We start from the raw sequence: 6000 nt of genomic DNA on the forward strand, positions 1-6000 counted from the left end.
GGAGCTCTTCATTTATTTCACTGCCAGCCCCATGCTTTTCAGAGGGCCATTTTCTGTATTTGAATCCGCTCCGGCAGGTAGCACGTACATATATATATTTTTCCATTCTGCTCCTGCCGGAGCACAGTAGCGCTCACCGCCAGCGGCCCGGGATCTTCCACAGGTGCTTTCTTATTATCATGCTCATGACCTCATTATACCGCCGGGCCTGGAATCACTGTGGGGACTCTGGCAGTGGCACAACACCAGTCACTGCTGCCACCTGCAGGAGGAATCCACCTCCTGTCATTCGCTCCGGAAGGGAGCATGAGACCATCTGCTGCCCGGCATCCCCATACTTTGAGGAGGGCTGCCGGCACATCTGACACGCGTTGTCAGCGCCTTTCATCTCCAGGCTGGTACCCCCCTCTATGGCACGGCGGATGCCGCAGGGGGCAGCAGATTGGATCCTTCCCTGGCCGCACAAGCACCCTCCTCACAGAGGGCTGTGGCCGGGGAGACCCAATGTACAGGGTGCTTCGTCCCTTCGCCTCTCACCTGGGGGCGGGGCAGCGAAACCGAAAGACAAGGGGCGTGCATTCAAGGCCAGTTGGGGCACATTTCGGAACATGACTAGGTGAGCTTGCTAAACGGAAAGACAAGGGGTGTGTTTCAAAGCCATTTGGGGCAACTTTCGCGACATGACTAGGTGAGCTTGCCAAACGGAAATATAAGGGACGTGCATGCAAGGCCTGGTGGGGCAAATTTCGGGACATGAGTAGGTGAGCTTGCTAAATAGAAAGACAAGGGGTGTGCATTCAAGGCCACTTGGGCAACATTCGCGACATGACTAGGTGAGCTTGCCAAATGGAAATACAAGGGACGTGCATGCAAGGCCAGTTGGGGCAACTTTCGCGACATGACTAGGTGAGCTTGCCAAACGGAAATACAAGGAACGTGCATGCAAGGCCAGTTGGGGCAACTTTCGCGACATGACTAGGTGAGCTTGCCAAACGGAAATACAAGGAACGTGCATGCAAGGCCAGTTGGGGCAACTTTCGGGACATGACTAGGAAACGGAAAGAAAATGGACATGCATTCAAGGCCAGTTGGGATAACATTTGGGACATGACTAGGTGAGCTTGCCAAGTGCAAAGACAAGTTCCTTGCATTCAAGTCAAGTTGGGACAACTTTCGGGACACAAACAGGTGAGCTTTTTAAACGTAAAGACAGGGGGTGTGCCTTCAAGGCCATTGGGGGCAACTTTTGCAACATGACTAGGTGAGCTTTCCAAACGGAAACACAAGGGACATGCATGCAAAGCCAGTTGGGGCAACCTTTGGGATATGACTAGGTGAGCTTGCCAAACGGAAAGACAAGGGACATATTTCAAGGCCAGTTGGAATAACTTTTGGGACATGACTAGGTGAGCTTGCCAAGCCAAAAGAGTAGGGGCGTGCATTCAAGGCCAGTTGGGGCAAATTATGGGACATGACTACGTGAGTTTTTTAAACGTAAAAACAAGGGGTGTGCCTTCAAGGCCGTTGGGGGCAACTTTCGCGACATGACTAGGTGAGCTTTCCAAACGGAAATACAAGGGACGTGCATACAAAGCCAGTTGGGGCAACTTTTGGGACATGACTAGGTGAGCTTGCCAAACGGAAAGACAAAGGACATGTATTCAAGGCCAGTTGGGATAACCTTTGGGACATGACTAGGTGAGCTTGCCAAGCACAAAGACAAGGTCCTGGCATTCAAGTCCAGTTGGGACAACCTTCGGGACACAACCAGGTGAGCTTGCCAAACGGAAAGACTAGGGGCTTGCATTCAAGGCCAGTTCAAGCAACTTTCGGGACATGACTAGGTGAGCTTACCAAATTGAAAGACAAGGGGCGTGCATTCAAGGCCAGTTGGTGCAAATTTTCGGGACATGATTAGGTGAGCTTGCTAAACGGAAAGACAAGGGTGTGTATTCAAGGCCATTTGGGGCAACTTTCGTGACATGACTAGGTGAGCTTGCCAAAAGGAAATACAGGGGACGTGCATGCAAGGCCTGGTGGGGCACATTTCGGGACATGACTAGGAAATGGAAAGACAATGGACATGCATTCAAGGCCAGTTGGGATCACTTTTGGGACATGACTAGGTGAGCTTGCCAAGCACAAACACCAGTTCCTTGCATTCAAGTCAATTTCGGACAGCTTTCGGGACACGACCAGGTGATCTTGCCAAACGGAAAGACAAGGGGCGTGCATTCAAGGCCAGTTGGGGCAAATTACGGGACATGACTAGGAGAGCTTTTTAAACGTAAAGACAAGGGGTGTGCCTTCAAGGCCGTTGGGGGCAACTTTTGGGACATGACTAGGTGAGCTTGCCAAACGGAAAGACAAAGGACATGTATTCAAGGCCAGTTGGGATGACTTTTGGGACATGACTAGGTGAGCTTGCCAAGCGCAAAGACAAGGTCCTTGCATTGAAGTCCATTTGGGACAACTTTCGGGACACGACTAGGTGAGCTTGCCAAACCGAGAGACAAGGGACGTGCATTCAAGGCCAGTTGGGGCAAATTTCGGGACATGATTAGGTAAGCTTGCTAAACGGAAAGACAAGGGGTGTGTATTCAGGGCCTTTTGGGGCAACATTCGTGACATGACTAGGTGAGCTTGCCAAATGGAAATACAGGGGACATGCATGCACGGCCTGGTGGGGTAAATTTCGGGACATGACTAGATGAGCTTGCTAAACAGAAAGACAAGGGGTGTGCATTCAAGGCCACTTGGGTCAACTTTCGCGACATGACAAGGTGAGCTGGCCAAACCGAGAGACAAGGGACGTGCATTCAAGGCCAGTTGGGGCACATTTCGGGACATGATTAGGTAAGCTTGCTAAACGGAAAGACAAGGGGTGTGTATTCAGGGCCATTTGGGGCAACTTTCGTGACATGACTAGGTGAGCTTGCCAAATGGAAATACAGGGGACATGCATGCAAGGCTTGGTGGGGTAAATTTCGGGACATGACTAGGTGAGCTTGCCAAGTGGAAAGACAAGGTCCTTGTATTCAAGTCCACTTGGGACAACTTTTGGGACACGACTAGGTGAGCTTGCCATACGGAAAGACAAGGGGAGTGCTTTCAAGGCCAGTTCGGGCAACTTTCGGGACACAACTAGGTGAGCTTGCCAAACGGAAAGACAAGGGGCGTGCATTTAAGGCCAGTTCGGGCAAGTTTTGGGACATGACTAGGTGAGCTTGCTAAACGGGAAGACAAGGGACATGCATTCAAGGCCAGTTGGGATAACTTTTGGGACATGACTAGGTGAGCTTGCCAAGCGCAAAGACAAGGTCCTTGCATTCAAGTCCAGTTGGGGCAACTTTCGGGACACGACCAGGTGAGCTTGCCAAACGGAAAGACAAGGGGCGTGCATTCAAGGCCAGTTTGGGCAACTTTCGGGACACGACAAGATGAGCTTACCAAACGGAAAGACAAGGGGCGTGCATTCAAGGCCAGTTCGGGCAACTTTCGGGACACGACTAGGTGAGCATGCCAAACCGAAAGACAAGGGGCGTGCATTCAAGGCCAGTTGGGGCAAATTTCAGGACATGACTAGGTGAGCTTGCTAAACGGGAAGACAAGGGACATGCATTCAAGGGCAGTTGGGATAACTTTTGGGACATGACTAGGTGAGCTTGCCAAGCGCAAAGACAAGGTCCTTGCATTCAAGTCCAGTTGGGACAACTTTCGGGACACAACCAGGTGAGCTTGCCAAACGGAAAGACAAGGGGTGTGCATTCACGGCATGTTGGGGCAAATTTCGGGACATGACTAGGAAACGGAAAGACAAGGGACATGCCTTGAAGGCCAGTTGGGATAAGTTTTGGGACATGACTAAGGGAGCTTGCCAAGCGCAAAGACAGGGTCCTTGCATTCAAGTCCAGTTGGGATAACATTCGAGACACGACCAGGTGAGCTTGCCAAACGGAAAGACAAGGGGCGTGCTTTCATGGCCAGTTTGGGCAATTTTTGGGACACGACTAGGTGAGCTTGCCAAGTGGAAAGACAAGGTCCTTGCATTCAAGTCCACTTGGGACAACTATTAGGACACGACTAGGTGAGCTTGCCAAGTGGAAAGACAAGGTCCTTGCATTCAAGTCCACTTGGGACAACTATTGGGACACAACCAGGTGAGCTTGCCAAACGGAAAGACAAGGGGTGTGCATTCACGGCATGTTGGGGCAAATTTCGGGACATGACTAAGTGAGCTTGCCAAGTGGAAAGACAAGGGGCGTGCTTTCAAGGCCAGTTGGGACAATTTTCGGGACACGACCAGATGAGCTTGCCAAACGGAAAGACAAGGGGCGTGCATTCAAGGCCAGTTCGGGCAACTTTCGGGACACGACTAGGTGAGCATGCCAAACCGAAAGACAAGGGGCGTGCATTCAAGGCCAGTTGGGGCAAATTTCAGGACATGACTAGGTGAGCTTGCTAAACGGGAAGACAAGGGACATGAATTCAAGGCCAGTTGGGATAACTTTTGGGACATGACTAGGTGAGCTTGCCAAGCGCAAAGACAAGGTCCTTGCATTCAAGTCCAGTTGGGACAACTTTCGGGACACAACCAGGTGAGCTTGCCAAGCGGAAAGACAAGGGGTGTGCATTCAAGGCCATTTGGGGCAACTTTTGCGACATGACTAGGTGAGCTTGCCAAACGGAAATACAAGGGACGTGCATGCAAAGCCAGTTGGGGCAACTTTCGGGACATGACTAGGAAACGGAAAGACAAGGGACATGCCTTGAAGGCCAGTTGGGATAACTTTTGGGACATGACTAAGGGAGCTTGCCAAGCGCAAAGACAGGGCCCTTGCATTCAAGTACAGTTGGGGCAACTTTCAGGACATGACCAGGTGAGCTTGCCAAACTGAAAGACAAGGGGTGTGCATTCAAGGCCAGTTTGGGCAACTTTCGGGACACGACTAGGTGAGCTTGCCAAGTGGAAAGACAAGGTCCTTGCATTCATGTCCACTTGGGACAACTATTGGGACACGACTAGGTGAGCTTGCCATATGGAAAGACAAGGGGTGTGCCTTCAAGTCCATTTGGGGCAACTTTCGCGACATGACTAGGTGAGCTTGCCAAACGAAAATACAAGGGACGTGCATGCATAGCCAGTTGGGGCAACTTTCGGGACATGACTAGGAAACGGAAAGACAAGGGACATGCCTTGAAGGCCAGTTAGGATAACTTTTGGGACATGACTAAGGGAGCTTGCCAAGCGCAAAGACAGGGTCCTTGCATTCAAGTCCAGTTGGGATAACTTTCGAGACACGACCAGGTGAGCTTGCCAAACGGAAAGACAAGGGGCGTGCTTTCATGGCCAGTTTGGGCAATTTTTGGGACACGACTAGGTGAGCTTGCCAAGTGGAAAGACAAGGTCCTTGCATTCAAGTCCACTTGGGACAACTATTGGGACACGACTAGGTGAGCTTGCCATATGGAAAGACAAGGGGTGTGCCTTCAAGGCCATTTGGGGCAACTTTCTCGACATGACTAGGTGAGCTTGCCAAACGAAAATACAAGGGACGTGCATGCAAAGCCAGTTGGGGCAACTTTCGGGACATGACTAGGAAACGGAAAGACAAGGGACATGCCTTAAAGGCCAGTTGGGATAACTTTTGGGACATGACTAAGGGAGCTTGCCAAGCGCAAAGACAGGGTCCTTGCATTCAAGTCCAGTTGGGACAACTTTCGAGACACGACCAGGTGAGCTTGCCAAACGGAAAGACAAGGGGCTTGCATTCAAGGCCAGTTCGAGCAACTTTCGGGACACGACTAGGTAAGCTTGCCAAACCGAAAGACAAGGGCCGTGCATTCAAGGCCAGTTTTGCCAAATTTTGGGACATGACTAGGTGAGCTTTTTAAACGTAAAGACAAGGGGTGTTCCTTCAAGGCCATTGGGGGCAACTTTCGCAACATGACTAGGTGAGCTTGACAAACGGAAATACAACTGACATGCATGCAAGGCCA

The sequence above is a fragment of the Ambystoma mexicanum genome, chromosome 13 (assembly GCF_040938575.1).
Source record: "Ambystoma mexicanum isolate Mex_15411 chromosome 13, UKY_AmexF1_1, whole genome shotgun sequence".
Classification (NCBI taxonomy): Eukaryota; Metazoa; Chordata; class Amphibia; order Caudata; family Ambystomatidae; genus Ambystoma; species Ambystoma mexicanum.